The 26,304-nt window shown below is 33.1% G+C and overlaps 1 protein-coding gene and 1 long non-coding RNA gene across 3 annotated transcripts in view; one reads left to right on the top strand and one right to left on the bottom strand.

Moving 5' to 3' along the window:
• LOC114332543 (Krueppel-like factor 5) overlaps positions 1 to 26,304 on the top strand; it is a 663,198-nt gene that overhangs the window by 353,412 nt on the left and 283,482 nt on the right. The gene's annotated exons all lie outside the window — the stretch shown is intronic.
• LOC126879996 (uncharacterized) lies at positions 17,103 to 17,407 on the bottom strand. The gene is made up of 2 exons (XR_007696373.1): positions 17,228 to 17,407; positions 17,103 to 17,169 (listed from the first exon to the last, which is right to left on the bottom strand). It is a non-coding gene; the product is annotated as an uncharacterized LOC126879996 (long non-coding RNA).

Genomic DNA, 26,304 nt, shown 5'->3' with positions numbered 1-26,304 from the left:
AAACTTTTGTGTACGTGCTAATTAAATTATTATTGTGGTACCATTAGTTAAATTCAATATTTTTAAAACATTTTTGCCTCCTAGTATTTTTTCGATAAGGCAGTTTTTCTCGAGATGCGGCTTGTTTTTAAAAATGTTTACATACAAAATTTTTGGGGGTTTTGTGCCTTTAAACCCCCCAAATGTTTGTGTACGTTCCAATTAAACTATTACTGCGGTACCATTAGTTAAACACAGTGTTTTTAAACCTTCTTTGCCTCTGTATCTTTCCGATAATTCACCTTTTATCGAGATGTGTCTTCTTTTTTAATATGGTTCAAAATATACCTAAAAATGAAAATCATAAATAAATTTTCATATTGTTACCAAGTCTCCATAATCGTACTTAACCATATAAAAATATGTGGTGGTTTTGACAAATCTTCAAAATATCTCGATAAAAACTGACTTTTCGAAAAAGTAATAAGAGGCAAAAACGGTTTTAAAACATTGTGTTTAACTAATGGTACTACAATAATAATTAAATTGGAACGTACACAAAAGTTTGGGTGGGTTTAAAGGAACAAAGCCCCCATAAAATTTTTAAGGTGTGTCCAAATTTCACTATAATTTTTTATTAAGAAACTACTGCCATAAGAATGCCACATGTCCATTTTCAATAAAAAATATCTAATAGTTTTCGATATATTGGAAAAAATCGATTTTCATTTTGTAACTTCAAAGGGCTGTAACTTTTTTATGTGCACATTTGAACTAACGTAAGTTAGGTTCAATCGAACTATTTTTGGTCCCAGAATATGCGATTAAATTTATGACCTGTATTTTTGTTACACCCTGTATAATCTAATTGTTCTCATGATAAAGGTTAAAGTAATTGGATCTTACATCAGTGACAACGTATTGAGCAAAATAGTCTACCTACTGAAGTTTACTAGGCCATTTGCTAATAAATTATTCTCTTCTTATTTGAGGATTTTATTATATTACAGATGGAAATAATAGTATTCAAAGAACCTCCTTTAATTAGGCTGTTTCTTCTAATATACGGATCTTGCATATCGGTTATGTTTGCTTTATATTAATAACTTAAGAAAAAAAAGCTCTCAGTCTATTTATAAACTAGGAACTTGAATTTTAACGACGGTTTCAAATCATTTAAATACATTATCGTATAAAACGTGACTCTAATTTAACGCCCATAGGATTTTTGTCGTACTGTAATTGATTAGGTACCTACTTTCAGCTGCTAATGATCTTTTTATGGGCAAAGTGGTAAAAAGATATTCGTGTTTAAACGCTATTAAATGTCAAACCGTTTAAAATATTGCGTGTAATAATAATTAAGGGAACATGTGATCGGAGTACCTACATATTTACAATAAAATCGAGTTTAAAAAATATTAGATACAATTATTAGATACACTGTAAGAAAAATGTTGAAAGAATAAACAATCTGAAAGGTAACTTTAGCCTATAACACCAGTCCGCGGGCAAGTGTCTTTTTCTTTGAAGCATCTATCCATAAAAAAATTTTGCGGTGAACCAATTTTTGAACCTCTACCCAAACATTTGAATAGTGACAAAAGTACCGTCCATGCTCCTTCGAAGTATTGTCAGACGGGATAATACGCTAAAAGACCCGCATCAGGCAGAAAAATCTGCAGAGATCAGCGTGGTGAACGTTTTTTCAAAGATTTTCGCAAAAAGCAGGAAACCGATTATGAACGCCCGGCTCGGCACAGCCTGGCACGGCACAGGACAGACCAAATTCGTTTGTATAGATTTAAATGTCCGGAATTAGTCTAGGCGCCAAATAGAGGTCACCGTGTCATTTTCAATTCTGATGGACAAACTCAACGGTTTCTTATGGATTTTTGGCTGCTGATTACGAATTTCGAGGGGGGATTTCGATCCGAGTGGTCAAAAAATTGTTATAAACAATTTAATTGTTTATAAATTGTTTATAATGCTCTGGCTCATAAACTAAAAGAAATAGAAAAAAATATTTCAAATAAAATTTGTTCCTTAATAAAAAATGAAGAAACAACCGTTTACTAAACTTAAATCTGATAATCAGAACTCAAGATATTGTCAAATTAGTGCACAATGCAAATTGCAAATTGCAAAATAAGTATTTTTCGAAGCTTTATCGATCGTAACTCGGCTTCTACGCATACAAATGAGCCTTATAAGGTATCCTTTTAAAGCTTAATTAAGAGGCTTCCAAACAAAGTTTGTTAAATTATTTGATCTTCATTTGTTTTAAAGTTATACCCGTTTGAAGTTATAATTTTCTCAAAAAAATTGTACATTAATTTGTTTATAAAGGTTTCAAGCAAACTTGAGCTATAAACATTTATACTTTAATTAACAATAATGATAAAACAACTCAAAAGGAATAATTTGAGCTTACGAAAATGTTCGTAAGTTTATTTTTGGCTAAGATGTCGATATTTTAATGGCGCGCTATGAGGCGCAAGATTGGCTTAAAGTCAAGTAAGTATGTATTCTTCGACGCTTTATCGATCGTAACTCGGCTTCTACGCAAGCAAATGAGCCAATATGTGATATCCATATAAAAATGGAACGAGTTCTTTTGCAGCATCATCATTGCATATAAAACGAGCATTTATGATGTGGCGGCATACACACAATTGACGGGCCTTGATGATGCTGTAAAAGAACTAGATCCACTTTATATGGATATAATATAGACAATTAGACTCTGAAGCCTCAAAAAGTTTTAGTTTTACTGCCTACAAGAACAGACTTGTACCCCCATGTAACTGTTAAAATAAGAAGAAGAATTTATGCAGATATAAAAAAACTGATATTCCCTGTATATCTCTATGCAGATTTGCAGATGCATGAAAAAAAATGTTTTTAAAAATAGTATTAATAAATAATATCAACTTACTTTTTAGTTATACTTCTGAAATATTAGTTTTTAATGTTTTTTTCTCATTTAGTGCAAAAAATAGAAGACAAATAAATAGAATGAAAGGTGATACGAGGTACATTATGATGAAAGAATTATATGATAAAATTTTATTAGGATCTTCAAAAATGAAAAATGAAGATAACGTATGTATACATAGAAATTATAATTTGCATCGAGAAGTTAGCGCGTGAACCTTTACGCGGTGAGCCGATCTTGCGCCTCATAGCGCGCGCCATTAAAATATCGACATCTTGGCCAAAAATAAACTTATGAACATTTTCGTAACGTCAAATTGTTCCTTTTGAGTTTTTCTATCATTATTGTTCATTAAAGTATAAACGTTTATAGCTCAAATTTGCTTGAAACCCTTATAAACAAATGAATGTACAATATTTTTAAGAAAATTGTAACTTCAAACGAGTATAACTTTAAAACAAATGAAGGTCAAATAATTTAGCAAACTTTGTTTGGAAGCCTGTTAATCAAGCTTTAAAACGACACCTTATAAGACTCATTTGCATGCGCAGAAGCTGAGTTAGATCGATAAAGCTTCGAAAAATACTTATTTTGCAATTTGCAATTTGCATTATGCACTAATTTTACAATATCTTGAGTTCTAATTGTTAGATTTACGTTTAGTAAACGGTGTTTTCTGGGTTTTTTATTAAGGAACAAATTTTATTTAAAACATTTTTTTTCAACTCTTTTAGTTTATGAGCCAGAGCCTTATAAACAATTTATAAACAATTAAATTGTTTATAACAATTTTTTGACCACTCAGATCGAAATCCCCCCTCGAAATTCGTAATCAGCAGCCAAAAATCCATAAGAAACCATTGAGTTTGTCCATCAGAATTGAATATGACACGGTGACCCCTCTGGCGCCTAGACTAAATAGGGAACTTGCAAAAAATTTTAAATATTAAAATGATATTAAAAAACATAAGGTAACATGATCTTAAAACGCTTGCATGCGAAAAAAACAAATATTTTTAACCCGTACGCTAATTACGACGTTTTGAAAATGCTATAAAATTCAAATATCTTAGGAGGCTCTTGAACGTCCTTCTATTGGTTCGACGTCACCGGCCACGGTGAACCGGCGGAAACAACGCGATTAAGGTAGGTATCACGGGTATATTACATTTTAATCGTCTTTAATGAAAAATTCCTAGGTATTATTTATATTCATCTTATATATTGTAATAAGTAGTTCACCAATCAGCTTAGTTTTAAACTGAAATTGATAAAGTTGAGTGCTACCTTGTAAAGAGTTTAAAACGCATAATATGACGGACGAGAGTTTTTCAAAAGGTCAATCTGACTAACTTACCTACCGTTGATGTCTTCATCGTGGCAACTTTTATAAAAAGTAGTAAAAGCTATTCTATTGGAGAAATGCGAGGTGTCAAGGCAAATAAGTAAGAGTTATTAATAAGCATGTTTAAACCGTTTATAACAATAGTACCATTATATTATAGTACTTATACGGTTTACCCCGTGGGTTTGATCTACCTACCTCTAATCGAAGGATTTCGTATATCCTGGAAAATATTACGGTGTAATTTGCATTATAATAAAGATTATATTTTATTGTAATGTTTATTAGTACCTACTGGAGCCTTTCATTATTGTGTTCAAAGCCTTCTGAGAAAAGATTATGGTGATTAGCAGCAACAAAATCCTTCTTTACAAAGTTAATAATACGCATAAATAAGAAGAATTATTATTGTAATTTTACAAGTTAATATTTTTATCATCTCAGCTTATACTTACACCGCATCCCTCGGTAGACCGCAAGCTATAGTAGAAACCCGACTGTAGACCGCATACTATAGTAGCAGCAATACTTTTTAGTTACTCTTACTTTTATTACTAAAAGTTTTGTTTATTTTTAAGTTACTTGTTTCTTCTTTGTTCTTCAACACAAGAAACGAACAAAGAAAAAACTTTCATAAAAAAGAACTTTTTGATACATATGTCAACAAAGATAAAATGTTAATATTTTGCCTGCCACAGAAAAAATCATTTTTGCCACAGAGTAAAACAAGATATTTCAACTATATTATTTATCTATGGGCAAACTGCATTAAATGCAATGGCCCACCCCGAACGGACAAACGATACGAGTGGCCTGTGACGTCAGACCACAGGTCTCGCTTTTAAAATTGTTTAAAACGGAAATTTTAGGCGCGGAACTTTGATTAGATGTTGTACGTACACTATTCATTGCTAAGACGTAATATTTTGAATATTTTAAAACATAAATTAACAATTTTATGCAAAAAAAATTTTTAGTGCAAGTTCCCTATTCTCCGAGGAGAATAAAATCCGTTGAAGTCGAACGGCCAGTGCGTCATAATTGTTGGTAGTAAGCAGTTGAAAGCGCGTTGTTTGTTTTGAAATATACGGAAATATAAAATTTGGTTTGAGACATTCGAAAATTTACATCAAATTTAACAAATGCGGTAACAGATGATGAAACTCGCCATATTCTTTTTTTTTTAATATTTCGTGCACCCAAAACCGATGTTTCCGTCGTAATTTTGCATTTTCGTCTGTTTCAGTCTCAGCATAAATTGCACTTACTATTATAACCTCTTCTTCCGACGAACTCTCCCTGGCAAATGATAATTTTTCCGATACCGTGCCGCGCAGCTCGTTCCAATTGGTTTTTGGACGTGCCGGCGTGTCTTGTGCCGTGCCGGGCTGTGCCGAGCCGGGCGTTCATAATAGGTTTCCTGCTTTAAAGGAACCGTTCTTTAACGTAAAATGTTATCACTATACTAAATTTACAATCAAGATGCAGTAGAAATAAACAAATAAAGACACGTTAAATGCTATTAGGAGCACTCCCGAATCATAATTTACAATGTATAAACTTTGGAAATCATGATTTGGGATTTACAATGTACATATACATTGTAAATTATGATTCGGGAGTGCTCCTAATAGCATTTAACGTGTCTTGGTTTGTTTATTTCTACTGCATCTTGATTGTAAATTTAGTATAGTGATAACATTTTACGTTAAAGAACGGTTCCTTTAAAGCAGGAAACCTATTATGAACGCCCGGCTCGGCACAGCCCGGCACGGCACAAGACACGCCGGCATGTCCAAAAACCAATTGTAAATTTAGTATAGTCGTTTGTTAGAAGCTCGAAGAATTAAAATTTCTGTATGAACTGTAAGAAGAGTCCTGCATGAAAGTGGTTTACGATCTCATAAGCCATTATCATGCCCTAAATTAACAGCAGCTCATCGAGCTAACAGGATGAGATTTACGAATAATCACAGAGACTGAAGTGTTCACGTGTTCAGTAATGGAGTGTTGTAATGTTTTCTGATGAGATCCGTTTTTCCTTCAGATCTCCAGACGGGCTCGAACTTATATGGAGGAGACCCAGAGGACGATCTGAACCTTGTATTTTAACCAGTGCTGTATTTTATCCATAACGCCGTTCAGTGGCGGAGATATATGGTATGGGCGTCGTATTTCTTTCAACGGAAGCAACGAATTAATTTAAGATGCTAAAACGAAAATTTAAATTAAGACTGTACATGTACAGGTGCAACTATATTCTTCTAATTGAAAAGAATAAAAAAAATTAAAATTTTTCTCAAATTACGGATACCTTTGGATATCATCCGGATATCTTGTTTAAAAATAGTCCTAGAATTTTTTGCAATGCACCATTTTAAAGTAAAGAAAATAAGCTTTTTTTATTTGCCAATGTATATACTTAAATGTACAAGAAAAAAATTCATATGCCCAAAAATACTGTAAGCGGCGAAATTTGAAAAATCCTATTTCGGAAACTATAAATCCTATAGACTTTTACCAAACTTCGTTTTAAAGAGGAAGGATGGAAGTTATTTTTTGATGAAGTAATGCCTATACCTTTATCCCTGTGTAAAAATGTTATGGGGCAAAAAACAAAATTGCTTTCTTTCGTGTTTTTTTCTTGCTTTTCTTTTGAATATATTTTTGTACAAAAATAATATTTTTGACTTTAAAATGTGATATTTCGATAGTAAATTTAACCTGGAACAATTTTCCTGTGGACGTGTTTGTACCAAAAGTGCATAGAACTCACCCTAACACACACTGTGCCTAGGGACTAATTCACCTCTTTCTCAAAAACGCACCCATTTAAATAGTAGCACTCCGCGGTTTTTTCAAATCTAGAGGTCCATTGACCATACGAGACAATAAAATCCCGTTAACGTTGTAGTTCCTTTTAGCTCTCTTATTTTGAACATAATCAATAGCCTAATTTGGGGCATACGCATTTCAGTAGATAGGTACTGTTTATTTTGCCGCATACCGTACTTCTTTTGGGTTATTTATTTTTACTATTATTACTTTTTTAGTGTTTTAGATAAACGATTTCTATTAATAATGTTTACTTCCTCCGCATTTAAACCACTTAAAGGTACGTATCCATTAGGTTGATGCTCGTGTAGCAGCTCGATATAGTGGATACGTTGATGCTCCCCCTTGGTGCTCACACTCGGCGATCCAATCGGTGGCGGTTTATATGTAGACGAGCGCATGCCGTATCCATTGGAGCAGTTATCATTAAAAAAACATACACAATGCAAGTGATCGGATTTTTTTTACCAGGAGTGTAGATACAGATCATTCGTTTACCTTTGGCAAATACAAATGATATAACATTATTTTCCTAAGTGCTCCTAATTTTCCAAAAAAGACGATAACGATCAATTCGTTCGTTATATAAGCCATTAACGAAATAATATAAGAAAACTGTAACACTCTCTATTCGGCTTTAATTTAGTAATCTAGATAAGTTAAAAATAATTCCCTAACGACTTTATAAAAAAAATTTACTTACTGTACTGATTACAAGCTTATGTCGAAATGATGGTATAAATGAACTGCAATAGTACTTAGTACTACTAAGGAAAAGACTATTCTGCTAACGATCTCGGATTGAAACGGTTTGTTTAATAATACTCTTTGATCTTTATAACGCTCTTTATATAGAATTAGTTCACATTGATTGCAATCGCCAATAAAGATTGGACGTACTTCTTTTTTTTATATTTTTCAACGGTAGTTAGTTAACAATAGAATCACAATACAGGGTGTTTCAAAAAGGTATGTCATAAATTAAATCACGCATTTCGGGGACAAAAATAAATTGACTGAATCAAACTTACCTTAGTACAAAAGTGTACACACAAAAAGTTACAGCCCTGTGAAGTTACAAAATGAAAATCGATTTTTTTTCATATATCGAAATCTCTTAGAGATTCTTCAGTGAAAATGGACATTGGACATGTGGTATTCTTATGGCAGCAACATCTTAAAAAAAATTAAAAGTGAAATTTGTGGCACCCCATAAAAATTATATGGGAGTTTTACTCCCTTAATTTATTGTTGGTGTAAAGCAGGTATTAAACCCGGCCTACTGCGAATCCACAAAGAGGCCGAATTTTCGATATTTTGCTTCGCATTAGAGATATGTATTGAAAAAAGTTATTTGAAAAAGTTGTTCCGAATATTATTCTAACCCCACATACCAAATTAATTTCATGGCAAAATTCGCACTTTTAGTTTTTTCAGTATTTGTAGTCAGGATCCTAAAACATCCAATTAGCTGTCCCGAGATGCAGCTCGGGACAACCAATGTCAAAGGCGCAAAAAAAATGTCGCCTTTAGCGCCAAAATATTCCTCGCCCACTAAGGCCAGACAAGCGACGATTACAGCGCTGTGCTTAGCGTGTGAAAGTGAGAGACACATGTTCTGTTCTGTTCTGTTCTTAAGGCTCGTTCGAAAAGTGCCTATGTAGGGTAGTGCCGTAGTAGTGCGTAGCAATAATTACAATTTCGGAGAGGAATTAAAAAGATTTTTAATTATATTTTATTTTAGATTTTATTTTAATTAATTTTAACTAATTTTATTTTAGATTTTTAGATACTTAGAGGTATTGTGTCAAAATTTATAAATTACAATTTTGAAATAAGTAATTCATATTAATAAATAATATATTATTGTATACATTTGAAGAGGTTAGGCGGCGCCTACCTTGCATACCCCGACGGGCCGCCCCTGGTAGCCAGATAAGGTTTTCCATTGTTTTTAATCGGGTAGGGTATAAAATGGTATTTTAAATATCATTTTATGTGCTATTAGATTAAAAACTTAAAACTTTTTTCTAGCAGATGTCGCTAAGGCATCCCTGCCATTTTGTTCGTTGCAATTCGTGACTGCATGCGGAGTATTATCCTGGTTCAGTCAGATAAAAGAGCATATATATCTCCTGATGAGGGGCTAAGAAGTCCCGAAACCGGTAGTGATGCTTGCTGTGTTCTTTGATTGAACTAGAATATAATACGACTGCAGTTTCGGTTTGCAACGAAATTGAACATGTTTATTCATTTTTAATTTATATTTACTCTATTTGGAGTACGAAGGGAACCATTATCGCGCGATATTTACCGCCTGAGCAGATGGGATGTGAATTATAAATTGTAAAATTCCTTCATCTTCCTATAGTCTCAGAATTCGTATGGCTTGCATTTTTAGAAGCCTCGGATAGTATAACCAGAGAAGGTTTTCCATTGTTTTTACTCTGGTAGGATATAAAGTGGTATTTTAAAGTATGTGCTATTAGATTAAAAACTTTTAACTTTTTTTTATAATAATAATAAGAATTAGAGCGTCGACCCTAGTAGGCTTGATTGACCATTCTCCTCCATGCGTTCTTGTCCATTGCTTTCATCCTCCAATTTGTGACGTTAAGCCTCTTTAGATCATCTTCTACATCCATTTTCCACCTTGTTCTGGGTCGACCTCTTCTCTGACCGCCTCTAATTGTACTTAACAATAGAATTTTCGATAGTTTACCCTCTGGCATCCATCTTAGTCGTTGGGTTCTTATTACTATTAGTATGCTGGGCTCCCCATGAAACTCTTTCAGATCATCATTTTTGTCCTTCGGATCCAAACGCCGTTCTAAGCGTAGCATTTTTAAAGCAGTAGTGACTAGAGTTCAAATAATCATGATGAACGCTAATCTTTGGAAGCCGATGCCGCACTGCAGGAAGTTTGGTAGGATGGTGGATGGTAGTACCTGCCTGGCGACCATCCAGCTATTTATACCACGAATAGCAAAACGACGGTAGCCGCAGTGGCCTTATACTACTATCTAACCATCCGGTGGTTCGCCAGGTGTCTATCCACCCAAATCAGTCTTGTTTGATTTTCCATCCGGGTAGCCTGGCGACGGAGGAAAGCGTAATAAGTGCTGTGTACAAATGAAGGGCAATTTGGGACCCAGTAGACCCACTATATGTGACTAAACATGGCTTAAAATATCTGTTTCATTTATTATTTGCAGTTGCATTAAAAAAAATCCAATATTCAAGTCAGCTGAATTTAAAAACAATTTAAGTCGATTTTTCTCCACTTTCTGAAAAGTGTAGTGAGTGAGTTTTACCTCTAATAGTACGATATGCTAAAAAACAAACCAAATGTAACGTAACAAATGAAACAAACGATTCCACAGCAGTCAGCTGGATACTGACTTCATTTCACCAAATTTCACTCTTTCACTGCGTGCAGGATGCAGCGCCTCTCCACCATCCACCTTTAAAATCCACCCTCCAAGCGACCATCTAGCATCCTGCAGTGCGGCATCGTCTTGAAAGAAGATGGCCATTTAATAAAAAGAATAATAAAAACTGACAAAGAAATGTTTTGAGCCATAAATGGATTTTGATTTTCATCAGATATAAAATAGTTATTTTCCTAACAAGTGCAGAAAGTCATACTCTTCCGCACGCGACTGCAGTTTGCCGAACGACGCGAAGCGGGAGTTCGGCAAGCAGTCGAGTGCGGAAAAGAGACTTTCTGCAAGAGTTAGGAACAATATTTTTTCTACGAGTCTTTAAAAAATGACCAAATTTTAATCAATCAATTTAATTAATATGAAAACACATAGACAAATTAATTCTTTGACAAAGTTGTCAAAACCAAACTTTCAATATAATTAGTTAGCATGACGACGATCTTGGTTTCGATGACGATGATTCAAAAGGACTGTTATTGTCTACCGATTTGACTTTCGAATATTATGTCAAAATAATTTTATTTCATCGAATTGTCGCGTTTATTTCATTAAAACAGGAATACAATAAGATACATTTGAAATAAAATAGTAAATAATATCTAAATATTAGTTTATTGCATGTATTATAATTATTTTAAGGCCATATTAAAATATCTACACGCGTGCGGAAAAGTAAAAAGCGTGCGGAAAAGTAAAACGTGTGCGGAAAAGTAAAACTTTCTAAACTAAAACGCGTGCGCGAAAGTAGACATTTTTTCACGCTCGTAGAAAAAAAACTTTTTGTATTGGAAAAAATAATAAAAGAATGTCAAAGGTGTGAAGTGCGAAATAAATGACCATCTGTTGATTTTGACGTTTCAATCTTTCATTACATGCTTATTATATATCGTTTATGCGAAGTTAGTGGTTAAAAATGACATCCCGATAATCACACCTCGTAAACTGGAAGTTTTACTACCACTACCACGGAGGAGACTATAATGTAATTAACCAAGTAGTTGTTATGGTAAATTAAGAGAAAAATAACGACATTAGTAACACATTCTGAGACTTGATGTCTTAATTATTAATTACCTTCAGCGTAAAATCATAATTTCGAATAATAATGATAATTACATTATCTCTCACGTGCTGTAAAGGTACATCATCTGTCAAAATGTTATTATTTAATAAATCAGCTTCTAAAACATTGGTTTTTTTATTTTATTTTATCTCATGGCTAATATACAGGGTGTTTGCTAAAGAATGGGCCATAGCTTAACCTTAGATTCCTGAGCTTAAAAAGCTGATAATAACCGAAATACAGGGTGTCAAAGTTAAACTTTTATTTTATTTATTCTTGAATATTTCGTGACAGGCACCGGACAACAACACGAAATTTGGTAAGTGGTGCTGGTATTGTACAATCTACTAAATTATGTTAAACAAACGTTTCTGGCTACTACCAGAGGCGTACAACGGGGGAATGTGAATGGTTGACCCTTCCCAAATTCTACGCCACTGGCGGAATTGCTATTTTAGTCCAATTTTTGGATTTTCCAATACTTTCTATGTAAAAAACATACTTTTCATTCGTAACGATGAAGCCATTAGTTTTCGAGATACTTGAAGCTAAAAACGAAGGAGCATAATACATTAATCAAAATAAGTGTGCCTTTTCATTTTTAACTTAAAATATTTCGAATACTAATGACTTTATCATTACGAATGAAGGGTATGTTGTTTGCATAGAAAGTATTGGAGAATCTAAAAATTATGCTAAAATAGCAGTTTCCTAAGTGGCGTACAATTTGGGAATGATCAAACATTCACTTTTCCCTGTCGTACGCATCTGTCGTAGTAGCCAGAAAGGATTATTTAACATGATTTAGTAGGGTTTACAGTGCCTACACTTTCTGCCAAGTATCACACGGATATGTCAAATTATTTTGAAGTATTATTTTTTTAAATGATTTATTCTTTATTTAAAACTTTAAGAACTATGTGTCCTCGGCACTATAAAACTATTTGACATATCCTTATGGCACTTGGCAGAAAGTGTAGGTACTGTACACCCTACTAAATTATGTTAAATAATCGTTTGTGGTTAATACCAGAGGCGTACGACCGGGGAAAGTGAATGGTTGACACTTCCCAAATTCTACGCCACTGATGAAACTGCTATTTTAGCATAATTTTTAGATTCTCCAATACATTCTATGCAAATAATATACTCTTCATTCGTAACGATAGAGTCATTAGTTTTCGAGATATGTGAAGTTAAAAATGAAAAGGCACACTTATTTTGATTAATGTATTATGCTCCTTCGTTTTTAGCTTCAAATATCTCGAAAACTAATGGCTTTATCGTTACGAATGAAGAGTATGTTTTTTACATATAAAGTACTGGAGAATCAAAAAATTTAACTAAAATAGCAATTCCGCTAGTGGCGTAGAATTTGTGAAGGGTCAACCATTCATGTTCCCCCGTCGTACGCCTTTGGTAGTAGCCAGAAACGTTTTTTTTTAACATAAATTAGTAGATTGTACAATACCAGTACCACTTACGAAATTTCGTGTTGTTGTCCCATGCCTGTCAGGAAATATTCAAAAATAAATAAAATAAAAGTTTAACTTTGACACCCTGTATTTAGGTTATTATCAAATTTTGTACTAAGGTAAGTTAGCTTAAATCAACCTATTTTAAGCTCAGGAATCTAAGGTTAAGCTATGGCCCATTCTTTACCAAACACCCTGTATAGTGCTTTTTATTTTATAGTATGTACTCATAAGACAACCCCTGAAAGATGAAATCAATAATCGATTAATGCATTTTAAAAAGCAAATGCTCCAAAATACTGAAATGGACAAAAAAGAATGTGTGTGTACTTTGTACGCACGTAAGAAGATATTCTTCTGTTATATAATAGGTAATTTAAACGAAGTAAATATACTTAAAAGGTTATTTGTACTTATTTTATTTCAAAATCAAACTAACTTTCTTATCTCCCACTTTCAAAAAAGAAGAATAATATCTTCAAAAATTATATAATAATATACTTACAATCATAAAATCTATAAAAAAAATATATAAAAAAATAATAACTTGCTTGGGGCTTGAATCCAATTCACGTCTACCGCGCCGTACGAAAGTTGACGCCATTTCAAACTGCACCAAACTCTCGTATACGTCATGTGGGAATATACACAAACTAAACGTTTACACCATAAATTTATATGAATTTAATAAAATTATTAGTTTGATTTTTGTCGAAATAAAATACAACAAAATATAGAGTAAGAAAACGATATATGAGATGAAGATTTGTAGAAAGTTTGTTCGTAATCAGATTATGTAAATTAAAGCATTGCCTACTAATAGGTAACTACATTATTTTGTTTACATTTTCCAAATAGGTAGGTATTGAAACTATTAAGTATTTCCAACTGAAACATTTAGAATTACGTACCTGCGGCTTTTCAAAACTATTTAAAAAGTCACTATAATTATAAATTTGATTTTATTTCTGTCCACACACCAATAAAAACTAATATTATACAATATTTTTGTTTACCGATAACCTCCATATTGAACAATTATTGACAGATCATTTCAAAATTTCAACACCCAATCAGAGCCCGTATAACAACTAATACCATACTGTCGGTGTGCGCATGCACGCGGATCAATCAAATTTTACCCTCAATCGATTCGCCGCTAAAGAAGAATATCTTCAAAAAAATGAAAATATAAAAAACTCAAATGAGACCAACCAGATACAAAAAGGAACAATGTATGACGGAGGAAATTTTAGATTTAATGGAAGAAAGACGTCAACATAAAACCAAAGATAATCAGATGTGTACAAAAGTGGATAAACAAATTAAATACAAAATTAAGCAAGCGAACGAAGAATGGTTATAAAGAATAACTTCAATGAGTACAGTAATCTGACCACAGATGCAATAAGCATTTCTTATTTTAAGTTTTGAATTTCTTTATCTAAAATTGTAGATAAAATTAATATCTACAACAGTAGGATAAACATGAAGAACATTTTAAAAGAGAAAACCATAAAACATAGGATGCTGGTTGCAAAATATGAGACTCTTATCTATAGAGGGATGTCTTAAACACTTTCGCTTCAAAAAACTTTTTCAAAGGTACTAACAATTTAAAACGATCAGATGGACAAGAGGTCATGAAGGCTCAACCAGAAGGATCAGGACGATATTATCCTTAGATGGAATAAAGGAATGACCGAAGATAGAAAGGTCCAATCGCCTACATTGACGAAACAATGGCCACGTTGCTCAGTCGGAAGAGATGTGGGCGCGGTTCTTTGGGTTGGGCTTCTGTTACAATGAAAGATGTTAAATGAATAAAGAATGGTATGCGAATAGGGCTAATGGAACAACGATAGACAAAAGATAAATAGATAACATTAACTGATGGTTTGACTCATGGACTCTAAGGAAACGAAATACTTAATACTCAAACGAAAATATAGGGCGCCAGGTATTTTGATCAAAAAATACTCAAAGGAACAATAATTAACAAAACATAACACAACAATAACAAATTAGCAAGAATGCTACGATAAGACATCAATGTACTAATCTTGAGCTGTAAAAAAATTAAATAAAATACGACATCGTAAGTTTCAATGTAACATTTATTAAAATACTCTACGAAATCTCAATATTTACACAATACGTACAGTGTATACGCAGTATAAGATCGCCAACAACAAAATTAAGAAACCAAAAAATACCTAAACCGTTAATCTATAAGACAAAAGTTGGCGACATAATAACAATCACTGCATATAAATTGGTGTATTCACCAACACAGTAATACTAAAAAATGGAATGTAAGTGAACGAATATAACTATTAATTATTAACTCAAAAAAAAATGAACTGTAGTTACTCGAAAAAATAAAAAATCCATACTCTAAATAAAAACTAGAAATTTTACCGTTCACTTACAACAAAAAAAGAAAGAGCTCTTTGTTTATATTTATACCTATCTAACAATACTTAATAACACTCTAATAATACTCAGAAAAATATCTACATAATGTAAATGTTTATAGTTTAAATGATCACCCATTTAAAAATAAAAAGATAATCATCAACTTCATACTAAAAGTATGACCTACTTTTCAGAATGTCACTATCACAAACTGGGCGAAAACTTTAGGTCATTGAACTTATTTCACGAAAGCACACAAAATTGTCCTTGCCCTGGACATAACAAAGGCGTCTCTACTAATTTCTTCAATAAGTAAAAGATGAGTGACTTACTTAAAACATCTGTTAGAGGGTAGGATGGCCCTTTGTAAGCCGGCAGGCTCTCAAGGTGTGGAAGATGGTCATGAAGAAATTCAACTTTACGACACAGTCGAAAGAATAATAGTATTTAACAGTGTTCATAAAATAGCAGCTGGACAACATAATGCATAGGTGGAAGGTGGAAGGTGAAAGGTGTACCCTTTAAAAAAATAGAAAACGAAATTGTACAATTATTGTACATACCAATAAACAATCATTAATACTCTTACCTGCCTAATCGGCGGGGCCCACAATACACGAACAAACTTGATCTCACATAATGACTATATTAACTCAACTCACAAATGATGCAGAATTTTGAGAATTTGTGGTTTTTATGAACCTTTGGCGTCCTTTGTTTGTGGTGGGGTTTTAACCAATGAAAATTATGGGAAACTGTGAGAGATATTCAAGAACAGATTTCCTTACCACTCGTAAAAGGGCTTAGCAAATCTAATACTTAAGATGACTTATGGGATGCAAGGCCCATATCATTCACCAGAAAGCTATTAAAGTCTAACAGTCGACTCTATCGATAGCACATATGTGTTTCTAAGAAAAACAACGCCGATAGGGACTCTAAGATCTAATCAGTTAAGATAAAAGCGTGAAATGAGGGGGGCTAGACCAAAATCTACACTGGGAAAACTTAAACGTTATACAGCTTCCCCCCACGATTTAAACCGTGGTGTAATACCACTGTTTACAATCGGAGTCTGCAGTAAGCACCATAAACAAAAGACTGACCATCAAGCAGTAGCCTGGAATAGTTGGTAGTCATCTAGATTTACTAAAATTGGTGGTGGTCCTCGAATTGCTTGAACACAAGTGACCAAATCAAAAAAAGGTAATAAGCAACTAAACTCAAACACCAAACTAAAAGGGTTATCTCAGGGATAAACTAAACGCAAATAAAACACAAAAACTAGGAACTATATATACAAGGACTACTCTAATTCTAAACGACTAAGGCAGCAAACACCTACAGTGTTGCTCTAATCCTTATCATAAAACTAAACATTCAACTCGAAAGTCGACTCAAAGTATGGTTCGTTGACTCGCAAGTACAACAACCAATGACAGATATCTACACCGATGGCTCTAGCCAAACTAAAAAGGTGGAACATACTGTAACAAAATAAAGTGTAACAAAATAATTATTAAATAGAAAAAGACTGTTTGACTTGTACACACTTCTATATAAATCTAAACGGGAACTGGTGTATGTTTTCAAAAGACTGATAGTGTGTAAATTAATTTATTAAATCAGCTAAGTACTTTCAGCATATTAATGCCATCATCAGAGCTATCCTATAAAAAGACTAAGTTGAAAAATCTTATTCATAAAAAATTATAAAGTGAAACTTACGTCTTATAGGTGTAAAAACCTCAAAAGAAGAGAAAACTTCGAACAAACACATTCTATATTTTAAAAATTAACCCAGGGATATAACCACTGGTTAGGGTAAAAAACCCTTAAATGTTAAAAATCACATTTAATGTGTTTTTTTTTACAAAATGGCCACCATTCGTACAAAGAACAGCTGTTACTGACAATATTGTACGAATGGTGGCCATTTTGTAAAAAAAACACATTAAATGTGATTTTTAACATTTAAGGGTTTTTTACCCTAACCAGTGGTTATATCCCTGGGTTAATTTTTAAAATATAGAATGTGTTTGTTCGAAGTTTTCTTTTCTTTTGAGGTTTTTACACCTATAAGACGTAAGTTTCACTTTATAATTTTTTATGAATAAGATTTTTCAACTTAGTCTTTTTATAGGATAGCTCTGATGATGGCATTAATATGCTGAAAGTACTTAGCTGATTTAATAAATTAATTTACACACTATCAGTCTTTTGAAAACATACACCAGTTCCCGTTTAGATTTAAAATAATTATTGACCTACCCTCGTATACCAGCTCCCGTCTCCGCACAGACAGAACACTATCGATGTTTCGAGATACGCCGATGCAGCGCCGATGACGTGCAAGCGGTCGAGTCACATGGACATAGCTGGAGATATATAGATATTTCTGGAATATCTGTATCGCATATATAAATAGGACATATTTGTAAATAGAGTTAGTCTTAAGCTAAAGTGTATAAGATAAATTCGTCTGTAACTTATATAAATAAAGTCGTATATAAATTACGAACCGCTAGTTTTATTGTAATTAGAAGTAATTACACTAATCACGCTACAATACCAATGTTGAAGTTTTGGACGCGAAAATCAAAGTTGCTCCAGCTCAACAAAGGCGAGTAGCCAACAAGGTAACGTAGGCAAACTTCGTTATGGTTGTCCCCTCAACCGGTAACTAGGTAATCGTCAAGCAATGCTAAGATTTTGACTGCAAGATCAAAGCAAAAAAGTGTCGAAATTGTATGACAGGGAAAGAAAACAAGTTGGCCAAAAGTTCCGTAAAAGTCTTCTGGGGTTAACCACGGCGGAAATTTTTCAATCGAGAAACTCCCAGAAAAACAAGGAATGCAATCAGGACAAGATATGTCTGAATACATTGTAAGATATTATTATAAATAACTTTAATAATATCTACTCAACTAAAATAAAATCAACTCCATTGGAATTAACTCAAAACCAAACGCAAAATTAGCACAAGCAAACTCAATACAAAAATATTTGTCATAGTGCTTCCACTAACAACAAACAAACTCGAGTTCTAACAAACTCGAGTTCTAACAAACTCGACTAAACGCATAGGTGCCTTGGAGTCTCTCATCCAGGACTTTATGAGCTACACTCAAAAATTGCCACGAAATCTTTCATTCGGGACTTCAATAATAACAGACGCACTAGTTATTGCTAATGGTTTGCTTATTTGATTTCACTTTGCCGGTCTAGGACAAAGCATTTCGCAATCAAACGTTCTTAAAATAAGTATAATGTTCACAGAACACTAACTCAAAAAAAATATTTACTGCTATCCTAATAACATGAACCAGAAGAGCCTAAACAAATTCAAACAGCAAACAGAATACAAAAGCAAATAAACACGAGTAACATATAAAATTACCAAAGCACAATTACTATCTCACGTAACGAATAAATTCGAACTCAAACAAAAGGAATAGAGAAGTTAATAAAACATGCCAAGGAGTTCTCAACAAAGATATATAGAAAGAAATGAACAAAGGAAAGTTCAGATAATTGTCGAAATCTACCTTTAATTAGGACCGGAAATAATTACGCATACTAGACGCCTTATTATTATAATATATATGATAATATATTATTATAAAGGTACTTAAATCGTTAGGTTAAATCACAGGCAGCTCACAGGTAGGGAAGTGTCACAATTTAGTAGGGACTGATGTCCTAAATAGATACGACATTTTATCGAAATAGTATTTTATGTAAGCCGCAAGAATAAAATTGATTCTGTAAATACATCTGGGCCTAGTACGTGCCTGTATTTAACAAAAAAATTTCACCCTTTATTAGCCGACACAAAATTGCCAAGACATTATCCTAATTCACCCAAACTATCGACAGAACTAACAATAATTACTCGAATTCTTTTACTCGAAACAAAAAAATATTTGCATTATCTGCTAACTAAACATCGAAAATTTATATTCACGAGTCAAACTACTTGTGAAATATAAACAAGCAATAAGATGCTACTTTTTACATCTCATTAATACCTAAAATAGGGTCATAGCCCTTTAAAAATATCTACTATCAAAATAAGTGTATCTACAAGCTTTTGCGGTTGCAACATATGCTAAATAAAAGCTAATAAAAACATTACGCCTCTTTATCTGAAATTAGGGTCAAAAGACACACTTAAATACCTCTAGCCCTGACAGATGTTATTGGGGGTGGGACAAGAATTTTGAAATGTCAACCACCTTATCGTAGGCTAGTCGAAAAATATTAAGATTACGCAACGGTAAACGAAGACTCTACACTGAAAAAAGGAATATTTTCTGGACTGGAAGTAGTTTTGTACCGAATAGATTTTAGAATGCTGATATTGGAATGGTAAAACATAATTTCTCAAACATATTTCACAACAGCATGCGCCGAGGTCTTTCACTCGCGACTAATAGCTAATTGTAAAAAACAATTTCTGGAATGGACAGCTTAACTTCTTTCATTTAAGACTTAAATCACAAACCTAAAACAATAGCATGACGGAAAGCTGCAGGACTCTTTCATTCTCCAGACTAACACCACGCCATGACTAAAAACTCTCTAAAACCACTCAAAACATTCTGGTACTGAAAAACATACGATATCAACCAAATAGGATATCATCAAAAATACATAACCACATAAAAATCCAAAAATATACTGCACAGAAATCATTACAACAATACTATTCTACAAGGTCGGAAAAGATTGGTCATAAAACCGGACAGAACAATATCGTTGAACGACGAAGAAGCATGTACCTTAAAATTTTAGAAGACGACAGATCATAATAGTGATAATTGCTACTTCTGAAAACAGTTACAAAGCATTTCATAACTCAAAAACGGTACCTAAATGCAATAAAATAAACGCAACACAGTACAAAAAAATATACCGCAACACAATACATATACAAAAAATATAAAAAGTAAAATGCACAATAAAACGATATAAAGCAAACTACAATAAATCACAAAAGTTGCAAAGTACGGCACAAAATAAACGTAAAAATCAAAAAGTTAAACAATTACAACTTCTTTGTGATTTGCTACAAAAAATACACAGCTCAAGATCTAGATACCTTTACCTTAATTAGATACATAGCAAAAGACGTATCCCTTTGACATAAGGAAAAGTAATAAAAATGCTCAAATTTACTCAAGTAAAATATATCTAAATAAAAAAGATCGATACTATACTATATACTTCAAAAAATGATACTCTAGAATTCGAAAAGGCAGAAATGAAAGTGTAAGGTACTACACTGACATTTAAATACAATAAGCGGAAACAAACAAACTAAAATGTGTCAAACTATTATTATCTATTAGCAAATAATAACACGAAAATATATTGTCAATAAAAATAGCTGCAAATTAGCCAAACTTGAACAAAAAAAGAAAATCAGGTCTAATAGGAACATGATAAAAAAGAAAATCATGCTTCACGCATAGACAAGAAAATATATATAGCCCGTGAAAAGGCAATTGACAAAGCTCTACGAAATTATGTATAAGGCAACCATAGGTAACAGAAGAAGTCCCACGTAATTTGTATAAGGCTCCACGAGAGGGGCGCCAATTTGTAAAACGATCAGATGGACAAGAGGTCATGAAGGCTGAACCAGAAGGATCAGGACGATATTATCCTTAGATGGAATAAGGGAATGACCGAAGATAGAAAGGTCCAATCGCCTACATTGACGAAACAATGGCCACGTTGCTCAGTCGGAAGAGATGTGGGCGCGGTTCTTTGGGTTGGGCTTCTGTTACAATGAAAGATGTTAAATGAATAAAGAATGGTATGCGAATAGGGCTAATGGAACGACGATAGACAAAAGATAAATAGATAACATTAACTGATGGTTTGACTCATGGACTCTAAGGAAACGAAATACTTAATACTCAAACGAAAATATAGGGCGCCAGGTATTTTGACCAAAAAATACTCAAAGGAACAATAATTAACAAAACATAACACAACAATAACAAATTAGCAAGAATGCTACGATAAGACATCAATGTACTAATCTTGAGCTGTAAAAAAATTAAATAAAATACGACATCGTAAGTTTCAATGTAACATTTATTAAAATACTCTACGAAATCTCAATATTTACACAATACGTACAGTGTATACGCAGTATAAGATCGCCAACAACAAAATTAAGAAACCAAAAAATACCTAAACCGTTAATCTATAAGACAAAAGTTGGCGACATAATAACAATCACTGCATATAAATTGGTGTATTCACCAACACAGTAATACTAAAAAATGGAATGTAAGTGAACGAATATAACTATTAATTATTAACTCAAAAAAAAATGAACTGTAGTTACTCGAAAAAATAAAAAATCCATACTCTAAATAAAAACTAGAAATTTTACCGTTCACTTACAACAAAAAAAGAAAGAGCTCTTTGTTTATATTTATACCTATCTAACAATACTTAATAACACTCTAATAATACTCAGAAAAATATCTACATAATGTAAATGTTTATAGTTTAAATGATCACCCATTTAAAAATAAAAAGATAATCATCAACTTCATACTAAAAGTATGACCTACTTTTCAGAATGTCACTATCACAAACTGGGCGAAAACTTTAGGTCATTGAACTTATTTCACGAAAGCACACAAAATTGTCCTTGCCCTGGACATAACAAAGGCGTCTCTACTAATTTCTTCAATAAGTAAAAGATGAGTGACTTACTTAAAACATCTGTTAGAGGGTAGGATGGCCCTTTGTAAGCCGGCAGGCTCTCAAGGTGTGGAAGATGGTCATGAAGAAATTCAACTTTACGACACAGTCGAAAGAATAATAGTATTTAACAGTGTTCATAAAATAGCAGCTGGACAACATAATGCATAGGTGGAAGGTGGAAGGTGAAAGGTGTACCCTTTAAAAAAATAGAAAACGAAATTGTACAATTATTGTACATACCAATAAACAATCATTAATACTCTTACCTGCCTAATCGGCGGGGCCCACAATACACGAACAAACTTGATCTCACATAATGACTATATTAACTCAACTCACAAATGATGCAGAATTTTGAGAATTTGTGGTTTTTATGAACCTTTGGCGTCCTTTGTTTGTGGTGGGGTTTTAACCAATGAAAATTATGGGAAACTGTGAGAGATATTCAAGAACAGATTTCCTTACCACTCGTAAAAGGGCTTAGCAAATCTAATACTTAAGATGACTTATGGGATGCAAGGCCCATATCATTCACCAGAAAGCTATTAAAGTCTAACAGTCGACTCTATCGATAGCACATATGTGTTTCTAAGAAAAACAACGCCGATAGGGACTCTAAGATCTAATCAGTTAAGATAAAAGCGTGAAATGAGGGGGGCTAGACCAAAATCTACACTGGGAAAACTTAAACGTTATAAATTTATTATAGAGAAAAAATACAAATAGTATAGTAATAGTATAAAGCAGGCCGCGCACTGAATCGGCATAGAGCTATCGGCTCGGCTAAGAGCAATCGGCAGATTTTGCTATATGTACATGAAAATAAATAAGCTACCGCGCACCGCCTAAGAACGTTCGACAGTCGAACGTTCTTAGACGGTGCGCGGTATCTCATTTATTTCCATGTATGTATAGCAAAAGCTGCCGATTGCTCTTAGCCGAGCCGATCGCTCTATGCCGATTCAGTGCGCTGCATTCTTAATAGTAAGAGTATTTCAAAAGTCTATGTGAACTATTTGTCTATCAAACCTCACTGGCATGCAGATCCTGGCTGTAGCGATGGGAGACTTGGCAACCTTGGATTTAAGCTACCTACCAGCAAAACTATAAGGAACTTCTAAAGAACTTCTAAAGACTTGTACACACAAGAGGGCACAACTAACAACTTTGTATTGATTGCATTTATACAAAAGTGGACTTTTGTAAAATTCATATGTGGAATCATTGATGGATTTGTTGTGGATTATCATTTGAAAAGATGTTGACTGTTAACTTAATTTGCTCTAAGTGGCGTAAAATCCTTGAAGGATTTGTTGAGGCACAACAGAGATGTTGCTTCGACTTCATCTTAATTTTCACTGAGGGTGAGGGCGGGTGCCCTGTATTGGGCGTCTTTTTTTAAACACATGTCTTTTAGGCACACATTATGCCACTAAGCACTGGTTGTCTTTCATATATTTACACTGTTGACAATGTTGTCACAGATAAAGTTGCATAAATATTTCGAAATTAAAACTATTTTTAAATATTTTTATACAGTGTGTCCACGGTTGGGGTGCCCAAAAGGAAAAACTTTTTTATTTTCAATTTTAGCGAAAAATGTCATTCTTGATAAAAAGTTTTGCTTGTTAAAAAAATCCCATAAAACGAAATAATATTCAAGTTTTTCAAATCCTGCTTAATTTTTTAGCCAATTTTATGTAAATCCCTATAAATTTTTGCACTAAGTTCGAAATCGCAACAATAATCTAGTGTTGCCAAGCCACAATATAGCTTAGTAACTGTCAACTCCGATAAATAATTTGCGAATTGTCATTTTTTTTCGACAATGTTAAGCGTTCAAGAAAGAATTTATCTTGCGATAAATGTCATTATTAAAATTACTAGATTAATAATTATTTAATTAATAAATAATTAAATGTTTCCAGAAGAACGAAAAAGTTTGGCTTCATAATCCAAAGAAGCGAAAGGGTTATTCTCCCAAGTTATTATTGTTACAATTTCGAACTTAGTGCAAAAATTTATAGGGATTTACATAAAATTGGCCACAAAATTAAGCAGGATTGAAAAATCTTGAATTTTATTTCGTTTTATGGGGTTTTAGAACAAGCAAAACTTTTTATCAAGAATGACATTTTTCGCTAAAATTGAAAATAAAAAAGTTTTTCCTTTTGGGCACCCCATCCGTGGACACACTGTATTCTCGAATAATTATTATTAGAGCAAAAATTAAGATTTCGTTAATCTGAGTGCACTTAACTAAGTTTTATTGGGACCTGAAAGTAGGTCGGATGGCAGTAATCGTCACACGAACTTGTTCACAGTATTTCGCACTAAAACACAGGTCTCCTGTGTTTCGCACTAAAACACAGGTTGCCACGCGGGCGCCCCCCCTCCCCAAAAGGGCGCCAAAACGAAGGGTTGGAACATAAGACATACTCTTGTCTATTTTAACTCTGTTTAAATGTCATTATCAGTACCTATTTTTCTAGTTTGGTCTATCCTACTTTTTCCCGTTGTTAGTATCTGTTACCTCGTATAGTACCGTTTAGACGTTCCGTTGCTTTATTCACTTTACTCGTCCACTTTCATTATTGCTTCCTGCACGTTTTCGTTGCTTGATAATCTATTTCCAAATATTCCGATTCCATTATTTGATTTGTATTATTATTTTGTTTTGACAACCTATTTACATATTCTTGATTCCGCTCTCCGTTCATATCACTGTTTTAGTTTTTTTATCACAACCAATACTCTCATCTAATGTGCCTTATTACAAAAACTGCATAATATCTCCCAGCTCGTAAACGCTGGTGTTCTTCTTACTACATAATATTAGGCATTTGTAATATAAACATAAACGTTCAGCAGCTCTATTCTAATTCCACACATCTATTTGATTCGATTTTACGTACCCTGAAGGAGGAAATCCGAAACAAATTATTTATCGAGACGCAGAAGGCCATAAACATTAACTGAAACGACTGAACATTGCTTCTAGAATCAGGTTTCCCAGCACAAAGCATATAATTAGACCTGTTAAATTACTCACGAGCAGCATTGCAAATGCGATTCATTTGTTTTCAATTATTATATTTGTCAAGGGAGTTGCATAACAAATTGAAGTTTATTTAGATTAATAATATCAAAGTGAAGATACAGCTGGCGAACAATGCACTGTATAGTTTGGTTATAAGATAAATGTAGGTTCGATAACCGCTTTGTACATAATATATCAGAGATATTATAGTGTTAAATGATTTATCGACATCTCAATTGGTGTAAAACATTTTCCTTTAAGCAATAAGTAGTAAGTAATAAGAATGTATGATCAATTATATCATAAAATATTTCCAATATGACGGGAAATTACACAAAATTTAAAAATTGGAAATACTTTCAGCCTTTAAATCGGAAGCTGTTTTCATAAGAAGTATTTCTTAATTATCTATACAAAGTAAGCAAGATGCAAATCTCACGGTAGTTGAGGTTATCGGCCAAGGAGATAGAAAAAATGAAAATACTGAAGAAGAACACAATGTTGTCGATACTTAAGATTTCAATTAAATGAAGATGAAAATGATATTACACACACGAAACAATATTGGAAGAGATCAAGCTATAACAAAAAAGTTGCATTCCTCACTATGGAAGAAACGTTTGTCAAGTCAAACGAAAAAGAAGTTGTTCAGATCGTTGGTAAAAAGAAGTTGGTAGACATTATAAGAAGAGAATAAAAAAATTAATACGGTTCAAACAGGGTCTTATAAAAAATGTTATCAACATTTTTTACATTATTATACCGTTTCAGAAATGAACAAATTCGAAATAGAATGGATAGAAACAACGTTAATAGACAGGATAGAAACGAAGCAACTGTCCTGGTATGACCATATGAGGAGAATATCATACGAGAAAGTAACGAACTAAATTTATAATTATTGAGTCCCACTAAGAAGATGAATGGGAGGTCATCCAGCAAAAAGATGGAAAGAATATATCAAAAAGGCGATAAAAAGGAGAAAGGACGAAGACTCCTGGAATAATAAAAAAGAATAGCCAAATGGCTGTGA

The sequence above is a fragment of the Diabrotica virgifera genome, chromosome 2 (genome assembly GCF_917563875.1).
Source record: "Diabrotica virgifera virgifera chromosome 2, PGI_DIABVI_V3a".
Classification (NCBI taxonomy): Eukaryota; Metazoa; Arthropoda; class Insecta; order Coleoptera; family Chrysomelidae; genus Diabrotica; species Diabrotica virgifera.
The sequence above is the reverse complement of the archived record's forward strand: the minus strand, read 5'-3'. Positions and strand labels throughout refer to the sequence as shown.